Consider the following 18,815-nt stretch of genomic DNA (forward strand, 5'->3'; position numbering starts at 1 on the left):
GGCTCTCATAGGGCTTCTAGTCACACATTCACGTAAGGTTTCTTTTGCCCTATCCCAACTTTATCAGCACTGTAGGTAGAGAAGGGAATCTGTCAGCAGGTTTTTGGTGTGTAATCTGAAAGCAGCATGATGTAGGGGCAGAGTTTCTGATTCCAATGATGTGTCACTTACTGGGCTGCTTGGTGCAGTTTTTATAGAATCCCTGTTTTCTCTGCTGTAGATGTAGCAGAGCTCTGAATGCTGAGCTGTGTATAACCCCGCCCCCACACCACTGATTGGCAGCTTCCTGTGTACAGGTAGAACACAGCCAATCAGTGGTGAAGGCGGGGTTATACAGATTAGCCGGACTGCTCTGCTTGTGAGATGTAGTCCTGTAGTAATAATCTCCTGCTGATAACACAAACGATTGTATTGAAGCTACAACACTCAGCCTAAGAAGTCATACATTGCTGGAATCAGGGTCTCCTGCTCTATAAAAACTGCTCTCAGATTAAAGAGCACAAACCTGCCAACAGAGTTCCTTTAACGTTCACCACCTTGCAGATTTTTTTTTTTGCTCCCCTTCTCCCAAGAGCCATAACTATTTTTCCATCAATATGACCATGTGAGGGCTTGTTTTTTGTGGGACGAGTTGTACTTTTGAATGACACCATTGATTTCACCATATAGTGTACTGGAAAACAAGAAAAAAATTTAAAGTGTGGTGAAATTGCAAAAAAAAGTGCAATTCCACAATAGTTTTTTTAATTTATTTTTTTTAATTTACCACGTTCACTATATGGTAAAACTGACCTGACATTATGATTCCTCAGGCCATTACGAGTTTGCAGATACCAAACATGTACAGGTTCATTTTTTTAAATGGTGGAAAAAAAATCCAAAAGTTTGTAAGAAAAACACGTATATTACTTACCGGTAATGTGTTTTTTCGGAACCCATGACGGCACAACGAGAGAGTGGATCCGCTCTTCAAGGACAGGACACCTTCAAGATTACAGAGCATCAGAGGACTCTCCGGTTAGAGCACATAATTTTATTAACCATAAACGAATTTCACCCGTGTGAATACTCCACACCCACCAACCGGAAGGTGATCACCATAGTGATAGGGAGGGAATGTAAGGGTGCCGTCATGGGTTCCGAAAAACACATTACCAGTAAGTAATATACGTGTTTTTCTGTCACCCATGACAGTACAACGAGAGAATTACAGAGAACTAGGTATGTAAGGGAGGGACCACAGCCTGCAGAACCCTTCTCCCAAATGTGAGATCAGAGGAGGCGGAAAGGTCGAGTCTATAGTGATTGTAGAAAGTGGACGGAGATGACCATGTGGCCGCCTTACATATTTGCTCAATGGGCACGTCCGCTCTTTCTGCCCAGGAAGCAGCCATGCCCCGTGTAGAGTGGGCCTTCAGATTGCTAAGAGGATCTCTACCCAATCCCGTATAGGCCATCGTGATGGTTTCCCGGATCCTCCTTGACAGAGTGCCTTTTGAGACCTTTGTCCCTTTTCGGGAGCCCTGGAAGGAGACAAATAGAGCCCTATCCTTCCTCCATGAGCTTGTGGATGCTAAATAGTGCATAAGGCATCTCCTAACCTCCAAGGTATGAAATCTTTCCTCCTTGCTATTTTTTGGTTTAGGACAGAAGGAAGGTAGGGCTATCTCCTGAGACATATGAAACGTAGAAACAATCTTAGGTAGAAAAGCAGGGTCTGGTCTCAAAACTACTCTATCGTCTAGCACTAAAGTAAAAGGTGGATCTGCAGATAAAGCCTGCAACTCACTAACCCTCCGTGCTGATGTTAAGGCCACCAGAAGTATTGTTTTTAGGGTGAGTATTTTAATGAACCCTGAGCTAAGGGGCTCAAAGGGAGAACCTGTTAACGCGTTTAGCACCAAGTTTAAATCCCAAGAAGGGACCCTTATTGTAGGGGTTGGATTGGCTCTACTGCATGCCCTCACGAACATGGAAATCCATTTGTTACCGGCCAGATTATAATTATATAAGGCCCCTAAGGCCGAGATTTGGACCTTTAAGGTGCTAACCGCTAGACCTTTTTCCAGCCCTCTTTGGAGAAATTCCAAAATGGCCGTTATGGGAACCTCCTCCCGCCAGGGAGAATCCCTGAGATGACAAGAAATTCTTCCAGACACTACTGTAAATTTTAGTAGTGATTGGTTTTCTACTCCCTAGAAGAGTAGTAACTAGATTCGATGAGAAACCCCGACCATCTAGCAATGACCTCTCAAGTTCCAGGCAGCTAAGTGCAATCCCTTTCACCTGAGGATGGAATATAGGGCCTTGAGGAAGAAGGTCGGGAATCTCTGGAAGAATCCAGGGGTTCATGACTGACATGCTCCTTAGCCAAAAGAACCATGGTCTCTTGGGCCAGAAGGGGGCTATGAGGACCACTCGAGCCTGATCCTCCCGGATCTTCCTCAACACTGCTGGAATCAGGCACGTTGGGGGAAAGGCATAGGCCAGACTGAAATCCCATCGGCACTGGAAGGCGTCTACTACTAAAGGATTTTCCGTGGGATTCAGTGAGAACTTTTTTAGCTTGCTGTTCTGACGGGTAGCAAACAGGTCGACCTCTGGACACCCCCACATGGCCACTAGCTGGCAGAAAACCGAGTGATTTAGAGTCCATTCTCCCTGCAATAATGGCCTGCGACTTAGAAAGTCCGCCTTCGTGTTGTCCTCTCCTCTGACATTAAGGACCTTTAAAGAGAGAACTTTTTCTTCCACTAGAGAAAATATCTTCCCCGCAACCTGCATTAGAGACTTTGAGAGAGTTCCCCCCTGATGGTTCACATATGCCACCGTGACCTGGTTGTCGGACAGAATTTTTACGTGATGACCTCGTAGAAGGGGTAAAAAGCTGATTAGTGCCTTCTCTACTGCCCGTAGTTCCCACATGTTGGAAGACTCCAGACTCTCCTCCTCTGACCAAGTCCCTTGTATCGGGTGGTTGTCTAAGTGCGCCCTCCACCCCCTGGGGCTGGCGTCCGTAGTAATCACTCTGGTAAATTGGGGAACCCAGGGGACGCCTGTCCGGAACGTGTTTGTCTCTAACCACCAATACAGAGACTGAATTACATTTTGAGGGATTGTTAATGTGCCCTCCAGATGTCCCCCGAGGATGATTTCGTTCTTTAGGACGTCCCATTGGAACTCTCTTGAATGAAACTGGGCCCAGCATACTGCTGGGATGCAGGAGGTGAGGGATCCCAACAGAGACATGGCGCCCCTGAGAGCCATTACTGGGTCTGTTATGGCTGTCGAAACTAAATTTTTTATTTTCTCTCTTTTCTGCTCGGGCAGGCGGCATTCCTGTCAAACCGAATCCAGAGTAAGGCCTAAAAAGATCTGAGTTGTATGAGGGATTCATTTTGATTTTTCTAGGTTTAAACACCATCCTAAGTTCTTTAAGATGGGGCACACCTGATCCACCTGGGCCAGGCAGTGATCGTAAGTTTTGCCCACTATTAGGAAATCGTCCAGGTACGGAATGATCAATCTGTTTTCCTCCCTGAGATGAGCCGTAACCTCCGCTATAAGTTTTGTGAATATGCGGGGCGCCGCTGCTAGGCCGAAGGGAAGTGTCAGGACTGCAAATATTTTTAATTACATTTTGGCCCTTTTTGCCCTCTTTCAAGATGGTGTCTTTTGTCTCATGTGCCCCTTGTCTTCCTGCTTTATAACTCCACCCCAACCTCTAATCAGTGCTAGAGCATTCTGCCTGTGATCTGCTCCAGGTGGTTTCCTAGTTTCCTGCTCTGCCCTGCAGACTTGTTTGGATCTTTTGTTACCTGCTCTCAGAGACTCTGCTGCATTCAGTTGTTACCAGTATTCCTCCTTCTCCTGGCTGCTCCTGCTGCTACCTCTGAGCCTCAGTCTTCACCTGCATTCTGCTAACAAGTAAGCTGGTTTCTGCTCTGACTCACCTGCTTTAGATAGTGCAGCACAGTCCCGTGCTCTGCAGCTATCAGGGACTTCCTACCCAGGCCTCCCTGGATTATCTAAATATTGTATGGACTTCCTTGCATGGACTTGATAAGGACTTCCTTGTTTTCTAGCATCCTCTAGTGTGAACAGTGCTTTACAAACTGCTCTGCTAATTGCATTTTCCCCTGAGTGTTTATGGACTTTGTGTTTTCGTCTGCACTTGTTTAAAACACCGTGTGTTTATAATATACCCTTTGACACCTATAAGTTGTGTTCTGTTGTATCTTTGTTCCACGCAAAAAGACTCCTGTGGTATCCATTATAATTATTACAGGATACTCTAGCCAAAAAAATAAGGAGTCTGCTGGAACAATGTCTGCAAAAAGCAAATTAGAGCAGGTGTATTCCGTAATTAGATCTCTTCAGAAGGAGGTAGAAGGTCTGCAAAAGAAACTTGGAGGCATTGAACGCAATGAACAAGCATTTGGACAAACTTTACAGGACTTAAATACCCGAATGGCGGCCCAGGAAAACAAACTTGCGGGCTTGGACTCCCAGTACGGACGGGCTTTCCAGGACATTAGTACTCAAATGGCGGCACAAGTGACTTTACCTTCTGGGATACCGCCACCAGCTAGCCCACCTAAGTTGCCTCCGTTCAGATTTAATGGTGAACGTGTCAAATTTCGTGGCTTTGTGAATCAGTGTATGCTATATTTTGATGTACATGCTGACTGCTTCCTTACTGATAGATCTAAGGTATTGTGTGTAATTATGCTGCTGACCTCACGAGCACTCGCCTGGGCGAATCCGATGATCGAGTCTCGTGATCCACGGTTAAATAATTTGGATGATTTCTTAGCTGCTATGGCATTAATATTTGATGACCCTAACCGCCGTGCTACCGCTGAGTCTGCTTTACTATCTTTACGCCAGGGTAAACGTTCTGTTATTGAATATGCTACTGAATTTAGGAGATTAGCGGTAGATACCAACTGGGACAGTTAAGCACAATTACCTATTTTTAAGAGAGGTCTGTCTAGCATTGTAAAAGATGTATTGGCCCGCTCTGAGTCACCACAAGAGCTAGAAATGTTTATACAGCATTGTGTACGCATAGACATACGCCTTACTGAACGTAGGCAGGAGAAATTGGCTGTATTCAATCGTATGTATAACTTTTTCCTTCCTCCCAAACAGCCTGCAGGTAAAACATCTCGGGAGGTAGAAGAAGCGCCCATGCAAATTGATTCTGTGCAGAGGCGTGAGAGTAATGAGCGCCGGGAGCACCGCCTGCGAGAGAGGTTATGTTCCTACTGCCGCCAATCTGACCACTTTCTAATCAACTGTCCCAAGCGCCCTAACAAGGTGTTAGCAGCGGTAGGAGAGTATGATAACACTGATGATGAATCTGACATCTCTGAATGTAGCCTGCCATTAAATGCTGGATTCCATTCTCTCTCTATGACTACACCTCCCAAGGAGTTGAAGGAAAAGAACTCTCACTGTTCACTCCCTATTAAGATCCTGTGTTCAGGGCAGTGGATTTCCAGTGCAGCTATGAGTGACTCTGGTGCAGGGGGCAACTTTATGGACATTACATTTGCCCAAAAACATGGTATTGAGATACAGCGAAGAGCCTCTCCAATTACAATGGAAACAGTGGATGGGTCAACTTTAATCTCCGGGCCTATGGATCAGGAGACTGTACCTCTTAAGATTTTGTTGGAGCCTAATCATCAGGAGCAACTTTCTTGCTTGTTAATTTCTTCTCCTCATTTCCCTGTGATTTTAGGCATCCCTTGGTTGCGTTCTCAGAACCCGACTATCAACTGGGAGACCAAGGAGATTATTTTTCCGACTAGAAGCAACCCAGCGATAACTGAAGCTGTCCCTGAGTCCACCAATACAAAATCTACTGTACAGGTATTCACTTTACCTTCAGCGTATAAAGCATTCTCTGACATCTGTGACAAGAAGAAAGCAGATCAGCTTCCTCCACATAGGCATTATGACTGTCCCATTGAGCTGCTTCCTGGGGCGGCTATTCCTTTTAGCAACGTATATCCTTTAGCAGCACCTGAACTTCAAGCCTTGAAGGAGTATATTGATGAAAATCTGGCCAAAGGCTTTATACGTCCTTCTTCCTCACCAGCAGGGGCGACTATATTTTTTGTAGAAAAGAAGGATGGGACCCTAAGACCCTGTATTGACTATCGGGAACTCAATAAGGTAACCATACGGAATAGTTATCCTTTGCCTTTGATTCCAGAATTATTGGAAAGAGTCCGCCATGCCAAGGTGTTCTCTAAACTAGATCTTCGTGGGGCTTATAATTTGGTGCGTATTCGTTCCAGTGATGAATGGAAGACAGCATTCAGATGCCGGTATGGACACTTTGAATATCTGGTGATGCCCTTCGGGCTTTGTAACGCCCCTGCGACTTTTGAACATCTGGCTAATGACATTTTTAGAGATTTATTGGATCAGTTTGTGGTGATTTATTTGGACGATATTTTAATTTTTTCTGACTCTCTACAGGAACATGAAGAACATGTCAAAACTGTTTTGAAACGTCTGAAAGAGAACCATCTGTATATTAAGCCGGAGAAGTGTGAGTTCCATCGTTCTGAGATACAGTTTTTAGGTTATGTCATCTGTCCTCAGGGGCTGAGCATGGAATCTGGTAAGATTCAGGCAATCCTTGACTGGCCAGTACCCAGGAAAGTTAAAGAGGTCCAACGTTTTATTGGTTTTGCAAATTTCTATAGACGTTTTATTAGAAATTTTTCTGACATTGTCCGTCCCATTACTTCCTTGACAAAGAAGGAAAAGCCCTTTAAGTGGTCATCACAGGCTCAAGAGGCTTTTGATCGACTTAAGGTTTGTTTCACCTCAGCACCGCTGTTGATCCACCCAGACCCAGCACTTCCTTTCATTGTGGAGGTGGACGCTTCTGATAATGCTTTAGGGGCCATTCTCTCCCAAAGAACTGGAGAGAAGACTCTGGTACACCCTTGTGCTTTCTTTTCCCGTAGACTAATGTGTCACCCTGGCCTGGATGCCACAAATATAATAAAGCTGTGTCTGAGAGCAAGGGGGAGGTTCTCTAGTCAGGGGAACATTAGCATGCAATACCTCCTGTCTCAGGCCAGTAGGGGGAGCAGGCTGCCCCTATAAAAGATGGAACTGGGGGCAGGGTTAGAGAGAACTGGACAACCTGTCTCAGGATTGAGAGGTGTCCCAGAGCAGGGAGAGACAGTTGTATTGCACCCTAAGAGGACGTGTGGCAGTAGGAGTGCCACAAGCCAGGGACAAGAGGTGAAGTACGCCTGTCCTGGCAGACAAAGAACCAAATTTACCAGACTTTGGTGTCTGAGGCTGTGAGGATTCCACGTCCTACAGCAGATAACCAGTCCGCAGGGGACTGTATGTTCCTTGGCCTAAGAAGCCCGGAGGCCCCGCCCCAGCAAAAGGGACCAGCAAAGCCGTACAAGGCTGGGAGCAGAAAGGAACCCACGTCGCAGGCCATACGGGCGAGAGGACACTGTGAGCTCGGGAACGTGGGCTGTTACCCTATAAGGAGGAGATAGCCAGAAGGAGCGCAGAGAGCACGGTAGGCCAACACCCTCACCCTGACCAGGGCCAACTTCCCATTTGCTCTCAGACATCCAGGTCCCCTCCTAGCCGGGACTGTTTGTGGGTCAGTTCACCTGTTCTAGTAAAGACCCTGGACTGCAACCTGTTGTCTGTGTGCTCCTTGCTCCTCCAGCACTAACGGTACCGGGACGCCCTACACCATCACCCCCATCTTCCATTATACTGCCCTGGGGCCGCACTCTTCCCGTGGGGAGTCACACTACCCCTGCTGCATACATCATCAGCCCCAGCGGTCTGCCTGGCAGCGGCAGTTCGCACTGACCGCAATCCACGGGTGGCGTAGTCGCACATAGAAGACTACCACTGGTCTGACCACCCTGAGCCACGGAACCGGGTTGCCACTACTACCCCCATTGTTCCCCTATTGCCCGGATCCGAGTGCCCCACGGCCCAGGGGGCGAGTCACTTACTTCAGCTGAGAAAAACTACGATGTGGGAGACAAGGAACTGCTAGCTATTATTGTAGCTTTCAAAGAATGGAGGCATCATCTGCAAGGAGCCACACAACAGATCGTAGTGCTGACTGACCATCGCAATTTGGAGTTTCTCAGATCCGCTAGATGTCTTTCTCCTCGTCAGGCTCGTTGGAACCTATTTTTAAATCCATTTAATTTTGTTATTTCATACCGTCCAGGTTCTCGTAATGGGAAGGCTGATGCTTTATCCCGAATCCATGCTGCGGATTCCGTACCTGGAGCCCCGTCCAAGACCATTCTATCTGATGCCAACTTCATCGGAGTTATCCACGATCAGGACTTGTGGAAGGAGTTCAAGGAGGCCTATGATGGTGATGTATTTCTGGCCAATCCACCTGTTGATATTAATCTTGTCCTTAAGGGTGGCATGTGGTTCAGGGATCGACGTATCTACGTCCCTGAGGCAGTTCGTCTGCAGATCCTCAAGTTGGTCCATGACTCCAAAGTGGCTGGTCACAGGGGGGTACAGAAGACACAAGAGTTCCTAAGCCGATTTTTCTGGTGGCCGACTTGCCTGAAGGATACTAAGGACTATGTTCTCTCTTGCGAGGTATGTGCTCGTTATAAGACTCCTCGTATGTCACCTACGGGTCTTCTTCAACCATTACCTGTTCCATCCCGTCCATGGGGGTCTATCTCAATGGACTTCATTGTGGAGCTGCCTACATCAGGTGGCATGAATACGATCCTGGTGGTAGTGGATTGCCTGACTAAAGCTGCTCATTTTGTTCCTTGCCCCGGTCTTCCCTCAGCTAAGGATACAGTGAACTTGGTTATACAGAATGTTTTTCGGCTGCATGGGGTCCCGGATGAAATCATCTCTGACCGTGGAGTGCAGTTTACCTCAAGATTCTGGAAGGAGTTTTGCTCTGCACTCAATATTAATGTCTGTCTTTCTTCCGCTTATCACCCCCAGACGAACGGTCAAACCGAGCGTACCAACCAGACCTTGGAACAATATCTACGATGCTATGTCAGCCATCTTCAGGATGATTGGTTGGATTTACTTCCATTAGCTGAATTCTCATATAGCAATTCTCAGAGTGCCTCCACTAAGTTCACACCTTTCTTTGCCAATCTGGGTTACCATCCGAGTATCTTACCTAGGTCTCCGATTAATGCTCCGGTTCCAGCTGTAGAGGAGAGGCTGACTGCGATGAGGCAAAATCTGGAGGTTCTGAAGGAATCTTTGACCTCAGCTCAGGAACGTTACAAGAAATCGGCTGATAGATTTCGTAATCCGGCTCCCATGACAAGGTAGGAGATTCCGTGTGGTTATCCACTAAAAATCTGAAGTTGAACATTCCTTCACAGAAACTTGGACAGAAATTCATCGGCCCTTTCAAGATCAACGGTATTGTGAGCTCTGTGGCCTGCCGTCTGAAGTTGCCAAGGACTATGAAGGTACACCCAGTTTTTCAAGTTTCTTTACTAAAGTCTGTATCTCCTAATACCTTCCAGGGACGTGTTGTGCCACCTCCGCAACCTGTGGTGATTGTTGGGCAGGAACAATTTGTGGTGGAAGAGATTATTGATTCTAGGTTTCGCAGGAATCAGCTCCAATATCTGATAAGATGGCATGGGTATCCCACTGAAGAAGACTCTTGGGAACCTATGGAAAACATCAATGCCCAACAGAAGATTTCTCGTTTCCATCAGAGATTTCCTGAGAAACTGGGTCCAGGATCGTCCTGAGGCCGCTTCTAAGGAGGGAGTAATGTCAGGACTGCGAATATTTTTAATTACATTTTGGCCCTTTTTGCCCTCTTTCAAGATGGTGTCTTTTGTCTCATGTGCCCCTTGTCTTCCTGCTTTATAACTCCACCCCAGCCTCTAATCAGTGCTAGAGTATTCTGCCTGTGATCTGCTCCAGGTGGTTTCCTAGTTTCCTGCTCTGCCCCCCAGACTTGTTTGGATCTTATGTTACCTGCTCTCAGAGATTCTGCTGCATTCAGTTGTTACCTGTATTCCTCCTTCTCCTGCTGCTACCTCTGAGCCTCAGTCTTCACCTACATTCTGCTAACAAGTAAGCTGGTTTCTGCTCTGACTCACCTGCCTTAGATAGCTGCAGAGCACGGGACTGTGCTGCACTATCAGGGACTTCCTAGCCAGGCCTCCCTGGATTATCTAAATATTCTATGGACTTCCTTGCATGGACTTGATAAGGACTTCCTTGTTTTCTAGCATCCTCTAGTGTGAATTGAGCTTTACAGATTGCTTTGCTGATTACATTTAGAGCACGAGACTGTGCTGCATTATCTGGGACTTCCTACCCAGGCCTCCCTGGATTATATAATATATATTGTTTGGACTTGATAAAGACTTCCTTGTTTTCTAGCATCCTCTAGTGTGAACAGTGCTTTACAAACTGCTCTGCTAATTGCATTTTCCCCTGAGTGTTTATGGACTTTGTGTTTTCGTCTGCACTTGTTTGAAACACCGTGTGTTTATAATATACACTTTGACACCTATAAGTTGTGTTCTGTTGTATCTTTGTTCCACGCAAAAAGACTCCTGTGGTATCCATTATAATTATTACAGGAAGAGCTCTGTAGTGGAAGTGCTTGACGACTCCCTGTACAGTCACGGCTACTCTGAGGTATTTTTGAAAGTCGTGATGGATTGGCACATGGTAATACGCATCCTTTAGGTCCAACACTGCCATGTAGCAGCTGGGGAATAGAAGGCTTATCGTTGATTTTATTGTTTCCATCTTGAATGATGGAATGTTCAGGAATGCGTTTCGGCCTTTCAAGTTGAGGATGACTCTGTATGAATTGTCCGGCTTCTTCATAAGGAATAAGGGCGAATAAAATCCTCTTTTTTCCTCTTGTAGTGACACCTCCAGCAAAAACATTCTTTTGCAGAAGACCTGAAATCTCTTCCTCCAGTGCCCGCTGTTCTGGTAGAGAGGATCTTAAGGCAGTTGGGATAAATTTCTCTGGTGGGTTCCTCAGAAATTTCAGTTTTGAGAGAGAGAGAGAGAGAACAGAAAAAAAGTCTACATTAATACGTCGACTTTCACATAGCTCATTCACCACCCAGTAGATAAAGACAGGGTACAGGAACGGGAGGCAGGACGGTATCCGATACTTCTCCTCGGGAGACCGCAGAATCCTCGATCCTGCAGGAGCTATGCCGGCTGGACCTTGAATCCTTGGTGCTGCATGTCCCAGAACGCCAGCTGCTCCTGCTCTGCGTTGGACGCTGCCCCTGGGTGAGCTTCTGGAGCTGAAGCTGCGGCTGCTCCATCTCCTCGGGCTGCTGCAGCTGCAGCATGGACTGCTGCTCTTGCTGCTGATGCGGTGGGGAGGGCTGCTGTGACTCCATTACGCTGCACTGCGCCCCTGCCTGGCTGGTGATCTACCCTTAAGTACCCTCATTGCCAGGAAGATCACCGGCCGGCGTCCCCGCAGCTTCCGGTACATCCCCCAAAAATTACATTCGGGGGTCAGAGGCCCCGGCGTGCGTCATCGGGGCACGCGGGGTTTGCCGGCTACCATACTGTGTAGGTACCACAAACCCCCACAAGCACGCGGAAAGACCACATGTCGGCATTCCCCGCGGCGCTTCCAGGACCCACGGGACCGGCCGCAGCCGAGACTGTGCCCAGCCACAACCGACCGGCCCTGGCCCAGGTAAGAAGAGCTTGCGGTCGCCGCCAACGAGAAGGAAGGTTCCCCATCAAGGACAGGAAACTACTGAGGCAGAGGGATGCGCCGCCCTTTTTATCTTGAAGGTTTCCTGTCCTTGAAGGGCGGATCCCCTCTCTCGTTGTGCCATCATGGGTGACAGAAAAAAAAATATGGTGCCATTTTCTGAGACCTGCAGAGTTTCCATTTTTTTTCTCAGGATCTGAGCCGACGTTTTTATTGATACCATTTTGGGGTAGATAAGATGCTTTGTTTTTTTTGTTTTATTTTGAATGAGGCAAAAAGAGGATTTTTGGTACGCACCGTAAAATCCCTTTCTCGGAGCCTTCATTGGGGGACACAGGAAACCATGGGTGTATGCTGCTGCCACTAGGAGGCTGACACTAGGCAGAAATAAAAAAGGCTAACTCCTCCCCAGCAGGCTACACCCACACTGGGAGTGAACTAACCAGTTTGTGAGAAAGCAGTAGGAAAGGAGGTATAAAGAGACTACCCTGAGATGAACCAACAATGGCACAAATAAGGGTGGGTGCTATGTCCCCCAATGAAGGCTCCGAGAAAGGGATTTTACGGTGAGTACCAAAAATCCTCTTTTCTCTATCGCTTCATTGGGGGACACAGGAAACCATGGGACATCCAAAAGCAGTCCTTAGGGTGGGAAGAGACAAGTACTCGAAAAGGTAAGGTCGGTCCACTGCTGCATGAGGGACCTCCTATTCAGATTGGGGCTGCTGAGGCCGAACGGAGCTACCGTGTAATACAAGAAGGTGTGGACCGAAGACCAGGAAAGATCACCAGTTCCTGGAGAGATAGAAAGATTTTGGATAATCTTGGAGTGTCCCCCTTCGGGAGAAACTGCGGAGTAAAACAGAACAGTGAGTTCAGCGGAAAGAACCAGACTGTCTAATTTAGCGCTCCACCCTGGATGCAATACATGGCTGGGAAGATAAGACGGGAGAATCATGGGCTTCCCGGTGGCTATTCACTGAGGCCCTAAAAGGCAGTTCCCAGGCCGGGGAACAAGTGTCACTGGACACTTCGTACTTTCGACACGCGGAGAGCTTAAAAGAGAAGAGGATGGTTCCTCCCATACAGGAAAAACTTTGCCCAGAGGTAAGACGAAGGGTCACCCTGTCCCATGTTTTACACTGTCCCCCCATATTACTGAACATGCTTATGTAGAAATGATATAAGGGAGATAGAAACCAAAGAGTCCGACTTTGAAAAGGAAGAATCGATGACTCTTACCGTGAGAGCCTTGGCGCCAAAGGAGGGAAGATTCCACACACGATAGGAGTAATCATGACGACACCTGTCAGGCTGGAGTAACGACCCCCATCTGATGACACCTGTCAGGCTGGAGTAACGACCGCCCATCTGACGACACCTGTCAGGCTGGAGTAACGACCCCCATCTGATGACACCTGTCAGGCTGGAGTAACGACCGCCCATCTGACGACACCTGTCAGGCTGGAGTAACGACCGCCCATCTGACGACACCTGTCAGGCTGGAGTAACGACCCCCATCTGATGACACCTGTCAGGCCGGAGTAACGACCGCCCATCTGATGACACTTGTCAGGCTGGAGTAACGACCAGACCGACTGAAGTGAAAACTGTGATGAGGAAAAACTTTACCTGTCTCTGGAAATGTAAACGACCGACTGGTCCGTGTTACGCTGGACAGGCCGGCTTGAGGAAGGGCCATCATATCCTGAATGGAGGAAGTTCTCTCGTCGAAGGGGAAGATATGGTAAGGGACACGGCATTAAAGTGGGCCTTGTCAGGTAGGCGGCAGACTACTCAGGATGTGAAGTTAGGGGTCCATCCTAAGCCGTCCGGAAAACGATAGTCCATCTTGGTCCTAGACAGGTGACAATCCTGAAGGGAGGAAGAGAAGACGAGTACCTGTATGCGGAATCATGAATCCAAGCTGAGTTTCCCCGAGAAGAGCTACGTTAACAACCAATTAACCTGCAAATGTCGGGCGCTGCTGACAACTATAGGGAAAAAGAACAAACAGAGACAACAACTCGTGTAGGGGCACTCATGACTTCCTATAGGAGCCCGGAGGGAAAAATTGGCCAAGAGCTTGGATGGACCGAAGCAATCCTGAAAGCCCCATAGCGGCAAGCAGAAGCAGTCACGAGGAATGAACCTGCGACCTGACGATGCAGAGATAGCCAGCAGCTTGTAACTGTTCCTGGAGAGAGGAGGACAAAGCCGTGGCAAGGCACCACGTACCAGACATTAACGGACGAGGCTACTGAAAAAGGATACAGGACGAGCGGGCTGAGAGAATCCGTTTCCACGATGAACAGAGGCCTGTTCCTGACACGCACCAGATACCAGGTCTGTAATACCGTCAGGGCTGGAACGACATCATGACGTAACTGATGAAGACTTGAAGTGGTGAGTTCCTCAAGGAATAAGGTGTTAAGTACCGATACACAAACAGGCTGACGATCATGGATTGGATATTATACAGTAGGTAAAAGCAGGACGCAGCACTGTAACTGTGGACAAGGAAGGTAGTAGGTCTGATCCGCTATGGATAACAGTCAGAGAGCCAGTAATAGTTAATATAGGTAACCTTTCCCTAGATGTGGCTGTGGGCAGAAGAGAAAGTCTGCCATAGGGAAACAGGGCTAATGGGTCTGACCTACAGCAGGATGTTGGGAACATAACAGACAGTTGACGCATAAGTAAGTCTCTGTAGCAGAGGTAAGGGTGGATAATGGCCTGTCTGTCCATAAATAGCAGTGGTGATAACACACCCTGCTCCTGATTCCTACTATAGACTGTAGAGGTGCTGACCGAATATGACGGGTTACGGTACATACCTGCGAATGCTATCCCTAGGCACAGGGAGTGCGGCTCCTGTATATACCTATACGGGAATGCCATGCGATGAGACAGTATCCGAGGAATCCGTTAGAGGAAATGGGCTGCAGGAAGGAGGATGTCAAAATGTTACCTGATCTGGATACCTTATCCTGAAAGTCTCCCCTGTCTGCGGGGATTCTCTGATGGAATCTTCATGGATGAATCGTCTATCCTTCTGGAGGTAGACCGAGGGCTCCGTGGGAGAGAGTCTTCCTGATTAAGTCTGCTGATAGCTGTTGACCAGCTGTGCATCATGTCCTGTAACTTAAGAGTCGAGAAGTAAATGGTAGGGGATCAGCGACAGACCCCAGACTACCTCTGGGAGAGAGGAGTGGGAATCATGGAAATGAACCTGGATGGTAGTCCAGACATTGAGTGGGAGTGAACCCGTTTCTTTGACCTGTGTAATGTCGGTCATGGCTACAAGTATCGGATTCAGGAGGAACTGATCAGAGCTGCAGAGGCGACGTATTCTTAAGACAGCCGCATGGGGTCCTTAACCAAAGACTGAGATGCGCCCACTTCTAAGACCTATGTAAGGTTCATCATAGCTGCATGCGTCTAATTCAGGAGGAACTCATCAGAGCTGCAGAGGCGGATGGTTTATTAGTTAGCCGCAAGAGGACCTCAACCAAAGACTGAGATGCGTTGGTTAGGTCAGTATGACTGAAATAGGGAGGCAACCTACTCTGAGGAGGGGGTGCGCTCTCATCCCTGGAGGTGGGGTCTCCTGAGAGACTTATATGAATCTGGCTGTGGTCAGAGCAGGGACACTTGGTCAGGAATGATGAAGTCCATAAACCCATACAGTTCATAGTCAGGGATGATTCAAACCCTATGGTTCTGCAGTAAGATCCAGCACGAGAGAAGCACCTTTCATTTGCATTTTATTTATTTATTTTTTTGTTTTATTTATTTTATTTTTTATATATATGGCATGACCATAGGCTCTATGGTTCTGGAGTCTACAAAACTATATGGTTGCAACAAGATGTCTCTCACATGCCCACAAACACCTTAAGGGTTTGGAAGGAGACGGCCCGCAAACACCATGGGTTTGGAAGGAGACGGCCCGCAAACACCATGGGTTTGGAATAGTGTCTCACAAACATTATGGAGATGGAATGAGATGCCCCACAAACGCTATGGTTGTGCAATAAGCTGACTAGGCCTACCTGGTCCTGTGTGTAGACCGTAGTTGCCCAGCTAGAGGTCCACGAATATTGCCTGAAAATATGCCAGGGGTTTTAGGCATCCGCTGTGCATGGACGTGTGGCTGGAGCTAAGCCAGGGCAAAAGGCAGCTGCAGATAGACAGGTGGTGCGGCTGGGCCATGCTAAGAGCCACAGAGTGGCGAGCATATATATATGCTGTGGGGGTCCGCAGATGCATGGATGTCACGGCAGAGACTATGGTGGGGGCCCAGGCCGCCGCACGGAAGCCGTGGCAGAAGCTGAGCCGGGGTCGGCAGGCAGCTGCGCAGGTGTTGTGGCCAGGGCTGTGAGGCCGCAGATTGATGGGAACTGCGGCTGGAGATATGCTGCGAGGCACAGACCGGTATATAGATGTGGTGGGGAGCGGGCTAGAAGCTGCGAGTGTCCAGAGTCGCATGAATGCTGTGGCTGGAGCGGAGGCCTGCAGGAAGAGATACTGGAGCCGCGGTCAGGACTGAGACCGGGCTGGTCGGAAGCCGCACCGACGTGGCGGCCGGGGCAGCAGTCAGCCGCACGGATGTTGAGGCCGGGGCTGTGAGGTCGCAGTCAGATGGGAGCTGCAACTGGAGAAATGCCACAGCAGGAATATGGATGTAGTGGCGAGCAGGCTAGAGGCTGCGGGCGTCCACAGACGCATGGATGCTGCGGCTGGAGGTGAGCTGGGGCCCGCAGGTAGCGTTACTGATGCAGCCGTCAGGGCTGAGACTGGGACAGGACGCAGCCGCACCGATGTCGCAGTGGGGCAGAGCCGGGGCCCAACATCAGCCGCACAGATGCCGCAGCTAGAGCTGAGTCGGGGCACGCAGGCAGCTGCACAGATGCCACGGCCAGGTGCTGGGAATCACAGGTGGCCGTACGGATGCCGCGGCCGGCCGAACTAGGAATCGCAGGCAGCTGCACGGATGCCATGGCCCGGGCAGAGCTGGGTCCCGCAAGCAGCAGCACGGAAGCTGTAGCCGGGGCTGTGCCAATGAGATGCCTCTGCAGTTGCATGGAAAAAGATGGTGGGAATGGAGGGGGGCAGGGCCAAAAAAGGGCACGCAGAGAGCCCGCGCTGAGAAGACCGTAAAAACCCAAAGGATTGGTTCAAAAAGGCACAGGGAAGGCACCGTGGCTATGATAGGCTAGGGAGAAGGGGGAGTGGCCTAAGCGGAGCATGGAGCTAGGCCGAAGCCAGGGTCTAAATTTATTGGAAAGACACATGTGTCTTTGCTGTGGAGCCCCGCCGCCAATTACAGGGAGCTATGGAAGGGAGGGATACCTGCATCCAGCCGTGGTCCCGACTCCTTCTTCACAGTTCTGAAGACGGCATCAGGAGCCCCCGGGAATAAAAAGGGGGTCACTGGGATCTTTGCGTCTTCCTTCCCGCACCATCTCTGGTCCCAGACGGTGCAGAAGACTGTGTCGACTCTGGAGAGGGGAGGGTCACTGACTAGTGACCACAGTCTTCCTCCTGGTCCGCTCCGGGGAGGGGGCTGGGGAGGCAGGACCGTCCGCCATGAGTAGCTCCGAGACGAGCTTGAGGTGTTGGAGGGATAAAAAGGGTCCTGCCAACAGGACAAGAGAGTGGATGATGTCGGCAACACCACACTGTTCTCGCTGTCCCAAAAGGTGGGAAATCAGGGTGAGCTGTTACACCCTGTTGCCTGAAGTCACAAGCTGTATCTGAAAGAAAAAGATCATTAGTAAAACACAACAAGATGGTAGAGACAGGTCTGCGCGCAGACCCATGTCTTGCCTCCTTGGACACTAAGCAAAAACTGGTTAGTTCTCTCCCTGTCAGTGGGTGTAGCCTGCTGGGGAGGAGTTAGCCTTTTTTTTTTATTTCTGCCTAGTGTCAGCCTCCTAGCGTCAGCAGTATACCCCCATGGTTTCCTGTGTCCCCCAATGAAGAGATAGAGTAAGGGGGGTGATTTGAACTTGTGTTTTAATATTTTTTAAAACATTTTTTTTTACTTGTCTCAATAGTCCCCTTGGGAGACTTAAAGCTGCGATCGTCCGATCTCCTGCGCTATACAAGGCGTCAGCCCTGCTATGTGTAGTATAAATCCTTCTATGAACATCAGCCACATTCCGGCCTTCATCGGCGGTTCTCAATGACCGGCACGGGGGTCTTCTGCAGACCCCCCCGACTGTCAAGAAAACCCATCAGCGCCTCAAGATCACGTGACAGTGGCGCTGATGGGTGTGTCTTATAACGCACACCCAATTTGCGAGAGTTAAATGCAGAGATTGACAGCGGCATTTAACATTTTAACAGCCGCGGGTGGATAGCGATTCCACTTGCGGCCGTTAGAGGCACATGATCAGCGGTCATGGGCAGGGAATGATGTGCTGAGTCGCATCACAGGCAGGAAGACTACCTTGGTTGTACCAATAAGTCCAGGGCCGTGAACTCCAACAACTTCTAACTTTTGAAAAGTGGCTCAAAAATGTGAAACTTTTTAGCTGTTTATCAGTATGGCTTAGGCCAAAAGTTGCATACTAGTTTCTGTAAATTAATAAATAAAAGAACAGCAGGGTCTCTCCTGGTGCTTCATGAGCGGAGAAAGCAGCGATTGGCACAAACGCATCGGGCATGTTGAAATCCATCTGCCTGATCCTACTCATCTGCTCTCAGGAGATTTTGAAGGCCCCTATAGACCGTTATATTTCATGCTTACGCCTAGCCGACAAAGCATATGATATATCGGATGGGGTTTTGTCCTTTAGGGTGTGATAGAGCCTTCACTCTAGTTTTTAACTTTTGATTGGAAAAAAAAAAAAACACAGGAATGCTGGGAAGTTTTTATGGGGGTCCAGGTTCAGAAAATGAATGGTGTATCTTTAGAATATGCCAAGAGACATCTTCTGCATACCATCTACATAGTAGCCACTCATGGAAAAAACACTGCCATCCCCTGCACAGACACTACCGAGTATACGGTATACAGAAGCGGCTGCGGCACCAGATAAGCACCGCCACGTGTTCT

Source organism: Phyllobates terribilis, unplaced genomic scaffold (assembly GCF_046119375.1).
Source record: "Phyllobates terribilis strain yellow unplaced genomic scaffold, ASM4611937v1 Scaffold_7__3_contigs__length_470593459, whole genome shotgun sequence".
Classification (NCBI taxonomy): Eukaryota; Metazoa; Chordata; class Amphibia; order Anura; family Dendrobatidae; genus Phyllobates; species Phyllobates terribilis.